Here is a 19,820-nt window from a genome sequence, read left to right on the forward strand (position 1 = left end):
GGCTGGCACCAACTTCACCAGCCGACTAACACGCACCTCAGGACGAGTATGGAGCGCTAACCCAGGTGCCATCAAATCCCCAACACGTTCCGTCGGGCGAATTCCATGCAAAAAGCACCAACACAGCAACTCCCTCATTTCTCTCTCCTCCAATTTCCCCATTAACTCCTTCACAGTCTCTGGTTCTGGTCTCCTCCTTGGCTCCTCACGATAAACAGGGAGAGTTGGCTCAGGTCTGACTCCTGACTCTGCCACACTCTCCCTGAGCCCCCCAAGAAATTTTGGGGCTGATTCTCAGGCTTCCATCCGCTACGCCGTGCTGCCTCCTCATATCTGCGCCTCTCCTGTGGTTCCTGCCTGTTAACACGCTGCTTGGTCCGTTGGTGGTGGGTGATTCTGTAACGGTTTTCTAGTGGTGATGAAGGAGAGTCGGACCAAACTGCAGCGTGTCGATTGCGATCCATATTTATTAAACAAAACGTAAACACGACTAAACACTAAACACGACTAAACACTTAACACGACAAAACAATAAACGTAATGAAAACCGAAAACAGCCTATCTAGTGCAAACTAACAGAGAGTACAAGTAAGACACTAAGGACAATCACCCACGACAAACTCAAAGAATATGGCTGCCTAAATATGGTTCCCAATCAGAGACAACGATAAGCACCTGCCTCTGATTGAGAACCACTCCAGACAGCCATAGACCTTGCTAGACAACCCACTAAGCTACAATCCCAATACCACCACCAAAACCCCAAGACAAACACACCACAATTACAAAAAACCCCATGCCACACCCTGGCCTGACCAAATACATAAAGATAAACACAAAATACTTTGACCAGGGCGTGACAATTACAACCTATAGAACCGTCTGTTGGATTGGGTGGTTCTAGTCTGGTTAATTACAACCTATAGAACCATCTGTTGGATTGATAGGTTCTAGTCTGGTTAATTACGACCTATAGAACCGTCTGTTGGATTGGGTGGTTCTAGTCTGGTTAATTAAAACCTATAGAACCGTCTGTTGGATTGGGAGGGTCTAGTCTGGTTAATTACAACCTATAGAACCGTCCGTTTGATTGGGAGGGCCTAGTCTGGTTAATTACAACCTATAGAACCGTCTGTTGGATTGGGAGGGTCTAGTCTGGTTAATTACAACCTATAGAACCGTCTGTTGGATTGGGAGGGTCTAGTCTGGTTAATTACAACCTATAGAACCGTCTGTTGGATTGGGAGGGCCTAGTCTGGTTAATTACAACCTATAGAACCGTCTGTTGGATTGCGAGGGCCTAGTCTGGTTAATTACAACCTATAGAACCGTCCGTTTGATTGGGAGGGCCTACTCTGGTTAATTACAACCTATAGAACCGTCTGTTGGATTGCGAGGGCCTAGTCTGGTTAATTACAACCTATAGAACCGTCTGTTGGATTGCGAGGGCCTAGTGAAGCATACCATGCATGCCCATTTGCATGCGGTGGGCAATCTGCATTTATCTTCAGAATATTTAGGAAGCTGTTTAAATGATTGGCTATACATTACTCCACTTTTGGTACCATAATGCATCATAGCTAAACACTGGAATTGTAGTGGCAGGTGTGATGTTACTATGTCGGGGGACAAGCTCATAAACACAATGTGTATACAAGGAATTGCAGCTTCACTCCCCCACCTCTTTGTATCGGTTACAGGGGGGACAAACTAAACACTCATCAACTTTTCGGGTTCTTATTAAACTCCACATATCCACAACTCCAGGCAATCCAATTATTTTCCCTAGATCTCATCCCTCTTTCTCTCTCTCTCTGTCATTTCTCCCGCAGAAACTTTGGCGCAGCAGCGAGAGGGAGAAAGAAGAGCGAGAGGGAGAAAGAAGAGCGAGGGGAGAAAGAAGAGCGAGAGGGAGAAAGAAGAGCGAGAGGGAGCGGACGTCCAACTCAGACTCCACCCTAAATCCTTGGCCGTGAGCAGAAAAACCAGCCACCATAAAAATGAGTGGCTCCCACCCCCCGCCAGCACCAGTCGGTCCAACCGGCGCTCAACGCCCGGACATGCCTGCTACAGAGAAGGACCTCGCAGAGGGCGCAACATGGAAGAAGATCCAACAGAACACCTTCACCCGCTGGTGTAACGAGCATCTGAAATGCGTCAACAAGCAGATCACCAATCTCCAGATGGACCTGAGTGACGGGCTGCGGCTGATCGGACTCCTGGAGGTGTTGAGCCAGAAGAAAATGTTCAGGAAATACAACCAGAAACCCACCTTCCGACAGATGCAGCTTGAGAACGTTTCGGTGGCGCTCGAGTTCCTAGACAAGGAGAACATCAAGCTGGTGTCCATAGGTGTGTAAAAGTTACTATACTTATAGTAGGCTACCTTATTGGCGAAGTTACAATCATAAAGCTGTGCCTACTGTAGAGGTGGGGGGACAGTTATAATAACACTGTAGAGGTGAGGGGGGCAGTTATAATAACACTGTAGAGGTGGGGGGAACAGTTATAATAACACTGTAGAGGTGGGGGGGGACAGTTATAATAACACTGTAGAGGTGGGGGGGAACAGTTATAATAACACTGTAGAGATGGGGGGAACAGTTATAATAACACTGTAGAGGTGAGGGGGACAGTTATAATAACACTGTAGAGGTGGGGGGAACAGTTATAATAACACTGTAGAGGTGGGGGGGACAGTTATAATAACACTGTAGAGGTGGGGGGACAGTTATAATAACACTGTAGAGGTGGGGGGACAGTTATAATAACACTGTAGAGGAGGGGGGGAACAGTTATAATAACAATGTAGAGGTGGGGGGGAACAGTTATAATAACACTGTAGAGGTGGGCGGGAACAGTTATAATAACACTGTAGAGGTGGAGGGGGGTACAGTTATAATAACACTGTAGAGGTGGGGGGAACAGTTATAATAACACTGTAGAGGTGAGGGGGCCCAGTTATAATAAAACTGTAGAGGTGGTGGGGGAAACCGTTATAATAACATGGTAGAGGTGAGGGGGGGGGGACAGTTATAATAACACTGTAGAGGTGGGGGGAACAGTTATAATAACACTGTAGAGGTGGGGGAACAGTTATAATAACACTGTAGAGGTGGGGGGACAGTTATAATAACACTGTAGAGGTGGGGGAACAGTTATAATAACACTGTAGAGGTAGGGGGCAGTTATAATAACTCTGTAGAGGTGGGGGAACAGTTATAATAACACTGTAGATGTGGGGGAGGACAGTTATAATAACTCTGTAGAGGTGGGGGAACAGTTATAATAACACTGTAGATGTGGGGGGAGGACAGTTATAATAACACTGTAGAGGTGGGGGAACAGATATAATAACACTGTAGAGGTGGGGGGGGACAGTTATAATAACACTGTAGAGGTGGGGGGGAACAGTTATAATAACACTGTAGAGGTGAGGGGGGGGAACAGTTATAATAACACTGTAGAGGTGGGGGGACAGTTATAATAACACTGTAGAGGTGGGGGGAACAGTTATAATAACACTGTAGAGGTGGGGGAACAGTTATAATAACACTGTAGAGGTGGGGGGACAGTTATAATAACACTGTAGAGGTGGGGGGCAGTTATAATAACTCTGTAGAGGTGGGGAACAGTTATAATAACACTGTAGAGGTGGGGGAACAGTTAGAATAACACTGTAGAGGTGGGGGAAACAGTTATAATAATACTGTAGAGGTGGGGAGGACAGTTATAATAACACTGTAGAGGTGAGGGGGAACAGTTATAATAACACTGTAGAGGTGGGGGGACAGTTATAATAACACTGTAGAGGTGGGGGGAACAGTTATAATAACACTGTAGAGTTGGGGGGGGACAGTTATAATAACACTGTAGAGGTGGGGGGGGAACAGTTATAATAACACTGTAGAGGTGGGGGAACAGTTATAATAATACTGTAGAGGTGAGGGAGGAAAACAGTTATAATAACACTGTAGAGGTGGGGGTGGAACGTATATAATAACACTGTAGAGGTGAGGGGGAACAGTTATAATAACACTGTAGAGGTGGGGGGACAGTTATAATAACACTGTAGAGGTGTGGGGGAACAGTTATAATAACACTGTAGAGGTGGGGGAACAGTTATAATAACACTGTAGAGGTGAGGGGGAACAGTTATAATAACACTGTAGAGGTGGGGAGGGAGGACAGTTATAATAACACTGTAGAGGTGGGGGAAACAGTTATAATAACACTGTAGAGGTGGGGGAGCAGTTATAATAACACTGTAGAGGTGGGGGGACAGTTATAATAACACTGTAGAGGTGGGGGGCAGTTATAATAACACTAGTGGTGGGGGACAGTTATAATAACACTGTAGAGGTGGGGGGACAGTTATAATAACACTGTAGGGGTGGGGGGAACAGTATAATAACACTTCAGAGGTGGGGGGAACAGTTATAATAACACTGAAGAGGTGGGGGTGGAACAGTATATAATAACACTGTAGAGGTGAGGGGGAACAGTTATAATAACACTGTAGAGGTGGGGGGGACAGTTATAATAACACTGTAGAGGTGGGGGGGGGGGCAGTTATAATAACACTGTAGAGGTGGGGGGGACAGTTATAATCACACTGTAGAGGAGGGGGGGAACAGTTATAATAACAATGTAGAGGTGGGGGAACAGTTATAATAACACTGTAGAGGTGGGGGAACAGTTATAATAACACTGTAGAGGTGGAGGGGGTACAGTTATAATAACACTGTAGAGGTGGGGGGGGAACAGTTATAATAACACTGTAGAGGTGAGGGGGGGACAGTTATAATAAAACTGTAGAGGTGGGGGAACAGTTATAATAACACTGTAGAGGTGGGGGGAACAGTTATAATAACACTGTAGAGGTGGGGGGAAACAGTTATAATAACACTGTAGAGGTGGGGGAACAGTTATAATAACACTATAGAGGTGGGGGGACAGTTATAATAACACTGTAGAGGTGGGGGACAGTTATAATAACACTGTAGAGGTGGGGGGACAGTTATAATAACACTGTAGAGGTGAGGGGGACAGTTATAATAACACTGTAGAGGTGAGGGGGAACAGTTATAATAACACTGTAGAGGTGGGGGGAACAGTTATAATAATACTGTAGAGGTTGGGGGGAACAGTTATAATAACACTGTAGAGGTGGGGGGGGAACAGTTATAATAACACTGTAGAGGTGGGGGAACAGTTATAATAACACTGTAGAGGTGGGGGGAAACAGTTATAATAACACTGGTAGAGGTGAGGGGGACAGTTATAATAACACTGTAGAGGTGGGGGGGGAACAGTTATAATAACACTGTAGAGGTGGGGGAACAGTTATAATAACACTGTAGAGGTGGGGGGACAGTTATAATAACACTGTAGAGGTGGGGGGAACAGTTATAATAACACTGTAGAGGTGGGGGGGCAGTTATAATAACTCTGTAGAGGTGGGGGAACAGTTATAATAACACTGTAGATGTGGGGGGACAGTTATAATAACACTGTAGAGGTGGGGGAACAGTTATAATAACACTGTAGATGTGGGGGGGAGGACAGTTATAATAACACTGTAGAGGTGGGGGAACAGATATAATAACACTGTAGAGGTGGGGGGGACAGTTATAATAACACTGTAGAGGTGGGGGGAACAGTTATAATAACACTGTAGAGGTGGGGGGGGGAACAGTTATAATAACACTGTAGAGGTGGGGGGACAGTTATAATAACACTGTAGAGGTGGGGGGGAACAGTTATAATAACACTGTAGAGGTGGGGGAACAGTTATAATAACACTGTAGAGGTGGGGGGACAGTTATAATAACACTGTAGAGGGGGGGGCAGTTATAATAACTCTGTAGAGGTGGGGGGAACAGTTATAATAACACTGTAGAGGTGGGGGAACAGTTATAATAACACTGTAGAGGTGGGGGAACAGTTATAATAACACTGTAGAGGTGGGGGAGGACAGTTATAATAACACTGTAGAGGTGGGGGGGAACAGTTATAATAACACTGTAGAGGTGGGGGGAACAGTTATAATAACACTGTAGAGGTGGGGGGAACAGTTATAATAACACTGTAGAGGTGGGGGGACAGTTATAATAACACTGTAGAGGTGGGGGGGACAGTTATAATAACACTGTAGAGGTGGGGGGAACAGTTATAATAAGGTACTGTAGAGGTGAGGGGGAAACAGTTATAATAACACTGTAGAGGTGGGGGTGGAAGTTATAATAACACTGTAGAGGTGAGGGGGGGAACAGTTATAATAACACTGTAGAGGTGGGGGGAACAGTTATAATAACACTGTAGAGGTTGTTGGGGGAACAGTTATAATAACACTGTAGAGGTGGGGGGAACAGTTATAATAACACTGTAGAGGTGGGGGGGAACAGTTATAATAACACTGTAGAGGTGGGGGGAAACAGTTATAATAACACTGTAGAGGTGGGGGGGGGGGACAGTTATAATAACACTGTAGAGGTGGGGGGAACAGTTATAATAACACTGTAGAGGTGGGGGAACAGTTATAATAACACTGTAGAGGTGGGGGGACAGTTATAATAACACTGTAGAGGTGGGGGGGAACAGTTATAATAACACTGTAGAGGTGGGGGGGAACAGTTATAATAACACTGTAGAGGTGGGGGGGAACAGTTATAATAACACTGTAGATGTGGGGGGAGGACAGTTATAATAACACTGTAGAGGTGGGGGAACAGTTATAATAACACTGTAGATGTGGGGGGGACAGTTATAATAACACTGTAGAGGTGGGGGAACAGTTATAATAACACTGTAGAGGTGGGGGGACAGTTATAATAACACTGTAGAGGTGGGGGAACAGTTATAATAACACTGTAGAGGTGAGGGGGAACAGTTATAATAACACTGTAGAGGTGGGGGGACAGTTATAATAACACTGTAGAGGTGGGGGGAACAGTTATAATAACACTGTAGAGGTGGGGGAACAGTTATAATAACACTGTAGAGGTGGGGGGACAGTTATAATAACACTGTAGAGGTGGGGGGGGAACAGTTATAATAACACTGTAGAGGTGGGGGAACAGTTATAATAACACTGTAGAGGTGGGGGGAACAGTTATAATAACACTGTAGAGGTGGGGGGAACAGTTATAATAACACTGTAGAGGTGGGGGAGGACAGTTATAATAACACTGTAGAGGTGGGGGGAACAGTTATAATAACACTGTAGAGGTGGGGGGACAGTTATAATAACACTGTAGAGGTGGGGGGAAACAGTTATAATAACACTGTAGAGGTGGGGGGACAGTTATAATAACACTGTAGAGGTGGGGGGGAACAGTTATAATAACACTGTAGAGGTGGGGGGAACAGTTATAATAACACTGTAGAGGTGAGGGGGGGGGGGAACAGTTATAATAACACTGTAGAGGTGGGGGGGGAACAGTTATAATAACACTGTAGAGGTGGGGGGAACAGTTATAATAACACTGTAGAGGTGGGGGGGGACAGTTATAATAACACTGTAGAGGTGTGGGGGAACAGTTATAATAACACTGTAGAGGTGGGGGGAACAGTTATAATAACACTGTAGAGGTGGGGGGAACAGTTATAATAACACTGTAGAGGTGGGGGGGACAGTTATAATAACACTGTAGAGGTGGGGGGAACAGTTATAATAACACTGTAGAGGTGGGGGGGAACAGTTATAATAACACTGTAGAGGTGGGGGGACAGTTATAATAACACTGTAGAGGTGGGGGGGAACAGTTATAATAACACTGTAGTGGGGGGGGACAGTTATAATAACACTGTAGAGGTGGGGGAACAGTTATAATAACACTGTAGAGGTGGGGGGGAACAGTTATAATAACACTGTAGAGGTGGGGGGAACAGTTATAATAACACTGTAGAGGTGGGGGGGAACAGTTATAATAACACTGTAGAGGTGGGGGGAAACAGTTATAATAACACTGTAGAGGTGGGGGAACAGTTATAATAACACTGTAGAGGTGGGGGGGAACAGTTATAATAACACTGTAGAGGTGGGGGAACAGTTATAATAACACTGTAGAGGTGGGGGGACAGTTATAATAACACTGTAGAGGTGGGGGGGAACAGTTATAATAACACTGTAGTGGTGGGGGGGGAACAGTTATAATAACACTGTAGAGGTGGGGGGGGAACAGTTATAATAACACTGTAGAGGTGAGGGGGACAGTTATAATAACACTGTAGAGGTGGGGGGGGACAGTTATAATAACACTGTAGAGGTGGGGGGAACAGTTATAATAACACTGTAGAGGTGGGGGGGACAGTTATAATAACACTGTAGAGGTGGGGGGGAACAGTTATAATAACACTGTAGAGGTGGGGGACAGTTATAATAAAACTGTAGAGGTGGGGGGAACAGTTATAATAACACTGTAGAGGTGGGGGGAACAGTTATAATAACACTGTAGAGGTGGGGGGGACAGTTATAATAACACTGTAGAGGTGGGGGGGGACAGTTATAATAACACTGTAGAGGTGGGGGGACAGTTATAATAACACTGTAGAGGTGGGGGGAACAGTTATAATAACACTGTAGAGGTGGGGGGAACAGTTATAATAACACTGTAGAGGTGGGGGGACAGTTATAATAACACTGTAGAGGTGGGGGGAACAGTTATAATAACACTGTAGAGGTGGGGGGGAACAGTTATAATAACACTGTAGAGGTGGGGAGGACAGTTATAATAACACTGTAGAGGTGAGAGGGGGGAACAGTTATAATAACACTGTAGAGGTGGGGGAACAGTTATAATAACACTGTAGAGGTGTGGGGGAACAGTTATAATAACACTGTAGAGGTGGGGGGACAGTTATAATAACACTGTAGAGGTGGGGGGAACAGTTATAATAACACTGTAGAGGTGGGGGGGAACAGTTATAATAACACTGTAGAGGTGGGGGGGACAGTTATAATAACACTGTAGAGGTGGGGGGAACAGTTATAATAACACTGTAGAGGTGGGGGAACAGTTATAATAACACTGTAGAGGTGGGGGGGGACAGTTATAATAACACTGTAGAGGTGGGGGGGGAACAGTTATAATAACACTGTAGAGGTGAGGGGGGAACAGTTATAATAACACTGTAGAGGTGGGGGGGACAGTTATAATAACACTGTAGAGGTGGGGGGACAGTTATAATAACACTGTAGAGGTGGGGGAACAGTTATAATAACACTGTAGAGGTGGGGGGACAGTTATAATAACACTGTAGAGGTGGGGGAACAGTTATAATAACACTGTAGAGGTGGGGGAACAGTTATAATAACACTGTAGAGGTGGGGGGAACAGTTATAATAACACTGTAGAGGTGGGGGGAACAGTTATAATAACACTGTAGAGGTGGGGGGAACAGTTATAATAACACTGTAGAGGTGGGGGGGGACAGTTATAATAACACTGTAGAGGTGGGGGGAACAGTTATAATAACACTGTAGAGGTGAGGGGGGGAACAGTTATAATAACACTGTAGAGGTGGGGGGGAACAGTTATAATAACACTGTAGAGGTGGGGGGAACAGTTATAATAACACTGTAGAGGTGGGGGGAACAGTTATAATAACACTGTAGAGAGTGGGGGGAACAGTTATAATAACACTGTAGAGGTGGGGGGGAACAGTTATAATAACACTGTAGAGGTGGGGGAACAGTTATAATAACACTGTAGAGGTGGGGGAACAGTTATAATAACACTGTAGAGGTGGGGGGGGAACAGTTATAATAACACTGTAGAGGTGGGGGGAACAGTTATAATAACACTGTAGAGGTGGGGGGGGGGAACAGTTATAATAACACTGTAGAGGTGGGGGGGACAGTTATAATAACACTGTAGAGGTGGGGGGGGAACAGTTATAATAACACTGTAGAGGTGGGGGGGAACAGTTATAATAACACTGTAGAGGTGGGGGGAACAGTTATAATAACACTGTAGAGGTGGGGGGGAACAGTTATAATAACACTGTAGAGGTGTTGGGGGAAACAGTTATAATAACACTGTAGAGGTGGGGGGAACAGTTATAATAACACTGTAGAGGTGGGGGGGAACAGTTATAATAACACTGTAGAGGTGGGGGGACAGTTATAATAACACTGTAGAGGTGGGGGGACAGTTATAATAACACTGTAGAGGTGGGGGGACAGTTATAATAACACTGTAGAGGTGGGGGGGAACAGTTATAATAACACTGTAGAGGTGGGGGGACAGTTATAATAACACTGTAGAGGTGGGGGGACAGTTATAATAACACTGTAGAGGTGGGGGGAACAGTTATAATAACACTGTAGAGGTGGGGGGGAACAGTTATAATAACACTGTAGAGGTGGGGGGGGAAACAGTTATAATAACACTGTAGAGGTGGGGGGGAACAGTTATAATAACACTGTAGAGGTGGGGGGACAGTTATAATAACACTGTAGAGGTGGGGGGGGGGACAGTTATAATAACACTGTAGAGGTGGGGGGAACAGTTATAATAACACTGTAGAGGTGGGGGGACAGTTATAATAACACTGTAGAGGTGGGGGGAACAGTTATAATAACACTGTAGAGGTGGGGGAACAGTTATAATAACACTGTAGAGGTGGGGGGGGAACAGTTATAATAACACTGTAGAGGTGGGGGGAACAGTTATAATAACACTGTAGAGGTGGGGGGGACAGTTATAATAACACTGTAGAGGTGGGGGGGGAAACAGTTATAATAACACTGTAGAGGTGGGGGACAGTTATAATAACACTGTAGAGGTGGGGGGAAACAGTTATAATAACACTGTAGAGGTGGGGGGGACAGTTATAATAACACTGTAGAGGTGGGGGGAACAGTTATAATAACACTGTAGAGGTGGGGGAACAGTTATAATAACACTGGGAACAGTTATAATAACACTGTAGAGGTGGGGGGAACAGTTATAATAACACTGTAGAGGTGGGGGGACAGTTATAATAACACTGTAGAGGTGGGGGGGGACAGTTATAATAACACTGTAGAGGTGGGGGGACAGTTATAATAACACTGTAGAGGTGGGGGGAACAGTTATAATAACACTGTAGAGGTGGGGGGGGACAGTTATAATAACACTGTAGAGGTGGGGGGGGAACAGTTATAATAACACTGTAGAGGTGGGGGGGAACAGTTATAATAACACTGTAGAGGTGGGGGGAACAGTTATAATAACACTGTAGAGGTGGGGGGGACAGTTATAATAACACTGTAGAGGTGGGGGGGACAGTTATAATAACACTGTAGAGGTGGGGGGGGAACAGTTATAATAACACTGTAGAGGTGGGGGGGAACAGTTATAATAACACTGTAGAGGTGGGGGGAACAGTTATAATAACACTGTAGAGGTGGGGGGGACAGTTATAATAACACTGTAGAGGTGGGGGGAACAGTTATAATAACACTGTAGAGGTGGGGGGGGAACAGTTATAATAACACTGTAGAGGTGGGGGGACAGTTATAATAACACTGTAGAGGTGGGGGGGAACAGTTATAATAACACTGTAGAGGTGGGGGGGAACAGTTATAATAACACTGTAGAGGTGGGGGGGGAACAGTTATAATAACACTGTAGAGGTGGGGGGGAACAGTTATAATAACACTGTAGAGGTGGGGGGACAGTTATAATAACACTGTAGAGGTGGGGGGGAACAGTTATAATAACACTGTAGAGGTGGGGGGAACAGTTATAATAACACTGTAGAGGTGGGGGGAACAGTTATAATAACACTGTAGAGGTGGGGGGAACAGTTATAATAACACTGTAGAGGTGGGGGGAACAGTTATAATAACACTGTAGAGGTGGGGGGAACAGTTATAATAACACTGTAGAGGTGGGGGGAACAGTTATAATAACACTGTAGAGGTGGGGGGGAACAGTTATAATAACACTGTAGAGGTGGGGGGGGACAGTTATAATAACACTGTAGAGGTGGGGGGGACAGTTATAATAACACTGTAGAGGTGGGGGGGAACAGTTATAATAACACTGTAGAGGTGGGGGAACAGTTATAATAACACTGTAGAGGTGGGGGAACAGTTATAATAACACTGTAGAGGTGGTGGGGGAACAGTTATAATAACACTGTAGAGGTGGGGGGAACAGTTATAATAACACTGTAGAGGTGGGGGGGAACAGTTATAATAACACTGTAGAGGTGGGGGGAACAGTAATAACACTGTAGAGGTGGGGGGAACAGTTATAATAACACTGTAGAGGTGGGGGGAACAGTTATAATAACACTGTAGAGGGGGGACAGTTATAATAACACTGTAGAGGTGGGGGGAACAGTTATAATAACACTGTAGAGGTGGGGGGACAGTTATAATAACACTGTAGAGGTGGGGGGAACAGTTATAATAACACTGTAGAGGTGGGGGGAACAGTTATAATAACACTGTAGAGGTGGGGGAACAGTTATAATAACACTGTAGAGGTGGGGGGAACAGTTATAATAACACTGTAGAGGTGGGGGGAACAGTTATAATAACACTGTAGAGGTGGGGGAACAGTTATAATAACACTGTAGAGGTGGGGGGGGACAGTTATAATAACACTGTAGAGGTGGGGGGAACAGTTATAATAACACTGTAGAGGTGGGGGGACAGTTATAATAACACTGTAGAGGTGGGGGGGGAACAGTTATAATAACACTGTAGAGGTGGGGGGGAACAGTTATAATAACACTGTAGAGGTGGGGGGGACAGTTATAATAACACTGTAGAGGTGGGGGGAACAGTTATAATAACACTGTAGAGGTGGGGGGACAGTTATAATAACACTGTAGAGGTGGGGGGACAGTTATAATAACACTGTAGAGGTGGGGGGGGGGAACAGTTATAATAACACTGTAGAGGTGGGGGGGGAACAGTTATAATAACACTGTAGAGGTGAGGGGGACAGTTATAATAACACTGTAGAGGTGGGGGGGGGAACAGTTATAATAACACTGTAGAGGTGGGGGGACAGTTATAATAACACTGTAGAGGTGGGGGGGAACAGTTATAATAACACTGTAGAGGTGGGGGGAACAGTTATAATAACACTGTAGAGGTGGGGGGAACAGTTATAATAACACTGTAGAGGTGGGGGGACAGTTATAATAACACTGTAGAGGTGGGGGGAACAGTTATAATAACACTGTAGAGGTGGGGGGAACAGTTATAATAACACTGTAGAGGTGGGGGGAGGGGGGGAACAGTTATAATAACACTGTAGAGGTGGGGGGAACAGTTATAATAACACTGTAGAGGTGGGGGGGACAGTTATAATAACACTGTAGAGGTGGGGGAACAGTTATAATAACACTGTAGAGGTGGGGGGAACAGTTATAATAACACTGTAGAGGTGGGGGGAACAGTTATAATAACACTGTAGAGGTGAGGGGGAACAGTTATAATAACACTGTAGAGGTGGGGGGAACAGTTATAATAACACTGTAGAGGTGGGGGGAACAGTTATAATAACACTGTAGAGGTGGGGGGGAACAGTTATAATAACACTGTAGAGGTGGGGGGAACAGTTATAATAACACTGTAGAGGTGGGGGGAACAGTTATAATAACACTGTAGAGGTGGGGGGACAGTTATAATAACACTGTAGAGGTGGGGGGAACAGTTATAATAACACTGTAGAGGTGGGGGGGAACAGTTATAATAACACTGTAGAGGTGGGGGGAACAGTTATAATAACACTGTAGAGGTGGGGGGAACAGTTATAATAACACTGTAGAGGTGGGGGGGAACAGTTATAATAACACTGTAGAGGTGGGGGGAACAGTTATAATAACACTGTAGAGGTGGGGGGGAACAGTTATAATAACACTGTAGAGGTGGGGGGACAGTTATAATAACACTGTAGAGGTGGGGGGGAACAGTTATAATAACACTGTAGAGGTGGGGGGGGAACAGTTATAATAACACTGTAGAGGTGGGGGGAACAGTTATAATAACACTGTAGAGGTGGGGGGAACAGTTATAATAACACTGTAGAGGTGGGGGAACAGTTATAATAACACTGTAGAGGTGGGGGGGAACAGTTATAATAACACTGTAGAGGTGGGGGGACAGTTATAATAACACTGTAGAGGTGGGGGGAACAGTTATAATAACACTGTAGAGGTAGGGGGGGGAACAGTTATAATAACACTGTAGAGGTGGGGGGAACAGTTATAATAACACTGTAGAGGTGGGGGGAACAGTTATAATAAACACTGTAGAGGTGGGGGGACAGTTATAATAACACTGTAGAGGTGGGGGGAACAGTTATAATAACACTGTAGAGGTGGGGGGGAACAGTTATAATAACACTGTAGAGGTGGGGGGGGTAACAGTTATAATAACACTGTAGAGGTGGGGGGGAACAGTTATAATAACACTGTAGAGGTGGGGGGAACAGGTAGAGGTGGGGGGGACAGTTATAATAACACTGTAGAGGTGGGGGGAACAGTTATAATAACACTGTAGAGGTGGGGGGAACAGTTATAATAACACTGTAGAGGTGGGGGGGGAACAGTTATAATAACACTGTAGAGGTGGGGGGGAACAGTTATAATAACACTGTAGAGGTGGGGGAACAGTTATAATAACACTGTAGAGGTGGGGGGGGGGACAGTTATAATAACACTGTAGAGGTGGGGGGGGAACAGTTATAATAACACTGTAGAGGTGGGGGGGAACAGTTATAATAACACTGTAGAGGTGGGGGGACAGTTATAATAACACTGTAGAGGTGGGGGGGGAACAGTTATAATAACACTGTAGAGGTGGGGGGAACAGTTATAATAACACTGTAGAGGTGGGGGGAACAGTTATAATAACACTGTAGAGGTAATAACACTGGTGTTATAATAACACTGTAGAGGTGGGGGGAACAGTTATAATAACACTGTAGAGGTGGGGGGAACAGTTATAATAACACTGTAGAGGTGAGGGGGACAGTTATAATAACACTGTAGAGGTGAGGGGGAACAGTTATAATAACACTGTAGAGGTGTGGGGGGAACAGTTATAATAACACTGTAGAGGTGTGGGGGAACAGTTATAATAACACTGTAGAGGTGGGGGGGGAACAGTTATAATAACACTGTAGAGGTGGGGGGGGAACAGTTATAATAACACTGTAGAGGTGGGGGGGACAGTTATAATAACACTGTAGAGGTGGGGGGAACAGTTATAATAACACTGTAGAGGTGGGGGGAAACAGTTATAATAACACTGTAGAGGTGAGGGGGGTGGGGGGAACAGTTATAATAACACTGTAGAGGTGGGGGGAACAGTTATAATAACACTGTAGAGGTGGGGGGAACAGTTATAATAACACTGTAGAGGTGGGGGAACAGTTATAATAACACTGTAGAGGTGGGGGGAACAGTTATAATAACACTGTAGAGGTGGGGGGAACAGTTATAATAACACTGTAGAGGTGAGGGGGGACAGTTATAATAACACTGTAGAGGTGGGGGGGAACAGTTATAATAACACTGTAGAGGTGGTGGGGGGAACAGTTATAATAACACTGTAGAGGTGGGGGAACAGTTATAATAACACTATAGATGTGGGGGGGGACAGTTATAATAACACTATAGAGGTGGGGGGACAGTTATAATAACACTGTAGAGGTGGGGGGGACAGTTATAATAACACTGTAGAGGTGGGGGGAACAGTTATAATAACACTGTAGAGGTGGGGGGAACAGTTATAATAACACTGTAGTGGTGGGGGGAAACAGTTATAATAACACTGTAGAGGTGGGGGGACAGTTATAATAAAACTGTAGAGGTGAGGGGGAACAGTTATAATAACACTGTAGAGGTGGGGGGGGAACAGTTATAATAACACTGTAGAGGTGGGGGGACAGTTATAATAACACTGTAGAGGTGGGGGGAACAGTTATAATAACACTGTAGAGGTGGGGGAACAGTTATAATAACACTGTAGAGGTGGGGGGAACAGTTATAATAACACTGTAGAGGTGGGGGGGGAAACAGTTATAATAACACTGTAGAGGTGGGGGGGACAGTTATAATAACACTGTAGAGGTGGGGGGACAGTTATAATAACACTGTAGAGGTGGGGGGAACAGTTATAATAACACTGTAGAGGTGGGGGGAACAGTTATAATAACACTGTAGAGGTGGGGGAACAGTTATAATAACACTGTAGAGGTGGGGGGGAACAGTTATAATAACACTGTAGAGGTGGGGGGGAACAGTTATAATAACACTGTAGAGGTGGGGGGACAGTTATAATAACACTGTAGAGGTGGGGGGAACAGTTATAATAACACTGTAGAGGTGGGGGGAACAGTTATAATAACACTGTAGAGGTGGGGGGACAGTTATAATAACACTGTAGAGGTGTAGAGGGGGGGGGACAGTTATAATAACACTGTAGAGGTGGGGGGAACAGTTATAATAACACTGTAGAGGTGGGGGGGACAGTTATAATAACACTGTAGAGGTGAGGGGGAACAGTTATAATAACACTGTAGAGGTGGGGGGACAGTTATAATAACACTGTAGAGGTGGGGGGGAACAGTTAAACAGTTATAATAACACTGTAGAGGTGGGGGAACAGTTATAATAACACTGTAGAGGTGGGGGGGAACAGTTATAATAACACTGTAGAGGTGGGGGGGACAGTTATAATAACACTGTAGAGGTGGGGGGGAACAGTTATAATAACACTGTAGAGGTGGGGGGAACAGTTATAATAACACTGTAGAGGTGGGGGGGAACAGTTATAATAACACTGTAGAGGTGAGGGGGAACAGTTATAATAACACTGTAGAGGTGGGGGGGAACAGTTATAATAACACTGTAGAGGTGGGGGGAACAGTTATAATAACACTGTAGAGGTGGGGGGGAACAGTTATAATAACACTGTAGAGGGGGGGGAACAGTTATAATAACACTGTAGAGGTGGGGGGAACAGTTATAATAACACTGTAGAGGTGGGGGGGAACAGTTATAATAACACTGTAGAGGTGGGGGGGGAACAGTTATAATAACACTGTAGAGGTGGGGGGAACAGTTATAATAACACTGTAGAGGTGGGGGGAACAGTTATAATAACACTGTAGAGGTGGGGGGAACAGTTATAATAACACTGTAGAGGTGGGGGGAACAGTTATAATAACACTGTAGAGGTGGGGGGAACAGTTATAATAACACTGTAGAGGTGGGGGGGGGGAACAGTTATAATAACACTGTAGAGGTGGGGGGGAACAGTTATAATAACACTGTAGAGGTGGGGGGACAGTTATAATAACACTGTAGAGGTGGGGGGGGACAGTTATAATAACACTGTAGAGGTGGGGGGGGGAACAGTTATAATAACACTGTAGAGGTGGGGGGGACAGTTATAATAACACTGTAGAGGTGGGGAACAGTTATAATAACACTGTAGAGGTGGGGGGGGAACAGTTATAATAACACTGTAGAGGTGGGGGGGACAGTTATAATAACACTGTAGAGGTGGGGGGAACAGTTATAATAACACTGTAGAGGTGGGGGACAGTTATAATAACACTGTAGAGGTGGGGGGAACAGTTATAATAACACTGTAGAGGTGGGGGAACAGTTATAATAACACTGTAGAGGTGGGGGGAACAGTTATAATAACACTGTAGAGGTGGGGGGGGACAGTTATAATAACACTGTAGAGGTGGGGGGGGGACAGTTATAATAACACTGTAGAGTTATAATAACACTGTGGGTGGGGGAACAGTTATAATAACACTGTAGAGGTGGGGGGAACAGTTATAATAACACTGTAGAGGTGGGGGGAACAGTTATAATAACACTGTAGAGGTGGGGGGGGAACAGTTATAATAACACTGTAGAGGTGGGGGGAACAGTTATAATAACACTGTAGAGGTGGGGGGGGACAGTTATAATAACACTGTAGAGGTGGGGGGGAACAGTTATAATAACACTGTAGAGGTGGGGGGAACAGTTATAATAACACTGTAGAGGTGGGGGGAACAGTTATAATAACACTGTAGAGGTGGGGGGAACAGTTATAATAACACTGTAGAGGGGGGGGGAACAGTTATAATAACACTGTAGAGGTGGGGGAACAGTTATAATAACACTGTAGAGGTGGTGGGGGAACAGTTATAATAACACTGTAGAGGTGGGGGGGGGACAGTTATAATAACACTGTAGAGGTGGGGGGGAACAGTTATAATAACACTGTAGAGGTGGGGGGGAACAGTTATAATAACACTGTAGAGGTGGGGGGAACAGTTATAATAACACTGTAGAGGTGGGGGGGAACAGTTATAATAACACTGTAGAGGTGGGGGGGACAGTTATAATAACACTGTAGAGGTGGGGGACAGTTATAATAACACTGTAGAGGTGGGGGACAGTTATAATAACACTGTAGAGGTGGGGGGGAACAGTTATAATAACACTGTAGAGGTGGGGGGGGAACAGTTATAATAACACTGTAGAGGTGGGGGAACAGTTATAATAACACTGTAGAGGTGGGGGGAACAGTTATAATAACACTGTAGAGGTGGGGGGGAACAGTTATAATAACACTGTAGAGGTGGGGGGAACAGTTATAATAACACTGTAGAGGTGGGGGGACAGTTATAATAACACTGTAGAGGTGGGGGGAACAGTTATAATAACACTGTAGAGGTGGGGGAACAGTTATAATAACACTGTAGAGGTGTGGGGGAACAGTTATAATAACACTGTAGAGGTGGGGGGACAGTTATAATAACACTGTAGAGGTGGGGGGGAACAGTTATAATAACACTGTAGAGGTGGGGGAACAGTTATAATAACACTGTAGAGGTGGGGGGAACAGTTATAATAACACTGTAGAGGTGGGGGGGAACAGTTATAATAACACTGTAGAGGTGGGGGGACAGTTATAATAACACTGTAGAGGTGGGGGGAACAGTTATAATAACACTGTAGAGGTGGGGGACAGTTATAATAACACTGTAGAGGTGGGGGGGGGACAGTTATAATAACACTGTAGAGGTGGGGGGGAACAGTTATAATAACACTGTAGAGGTGGGGGACAGTTATAATAACACTGTAGAGGTGGGGGACAGTTATAATAACACTGTAGAGGTGGGGGAACAGTTATAATAACACTGTAGAGGTGGGGGACAGTTATAATAACACTGTAGAGGTGGGGGGGACAGTTATAATAACACTGTAGAGGTGGGGGAACAGTTATAATAACACTGTAGAGGTGGGGGGAACAGTTATAATAACACTGTAGAGGTGGGGGGACAGTTATAATAACACTGTAGAGGTGGGGGGAACAGTTATAAACACTGTAGAGGTGGGGGAACAGTTATAATAACACTGTAGAGGTGGGGGGAACAGTTATAATAACACTGTAGAGGTGAGGAGGGGGAACAGTTATAATAACACTGTAGAGGTGGGGGAACAGTTATAATAACACTGTAGAGGTGGGGGGGGACAGTTATAATAACACTGTAGAGGTGGGGGGGAACAGTTATAATAACACTGTAGAGGTGGGGGGAACAGTTATAATAACACTGTAGAGGTGGGGGGAACAGTTATAATAACACTGTAGAGGTGGGGGGGAACAGTTATAATAACACTGTAGAGGTGGGGGGAACAGTTATAATAACACTGTAGAGGTGGGGGAACAGTTATAATAACACTGTAGAGGTGGGGGGGGGGAACAGTTATAATAACACTGTAGAGGTGGGGAACAGTTATAATAACACTGTAGAGGTGGGGGGAACAGTTATAATAACACTGTAGAGGTGGGG

General features: G+C 45.0%; 1 pseudogene; it reads left to right on the forward strand.

Moving 5' to 3' along the window:
- Positions 1–2,059: 2,059 nt before the first annotated feature.
- LOC112236628 overlaps positions 2,060–19,820 on the forward strand; it is a 157,352-nt pseudogene continuing 139,591 nt past the window's right edge.

This window comes from Oncorhynchus tshawytscha, linkage group LG16 (assembly GCF_018296145.1).
Source record: "Oncorhynchus tshawytscha isolate Ot180627B linkage group LG16, Otsh_v2.0, whole genome shotgun sequence".
Classification (NCBI taxonomy): Eukaryota; Metazoa; Chordata; class Actinopteri; order Salmoniformes; family Salmonidae; genus Oncorhynchus; species Oncorhynchus tshawytscha.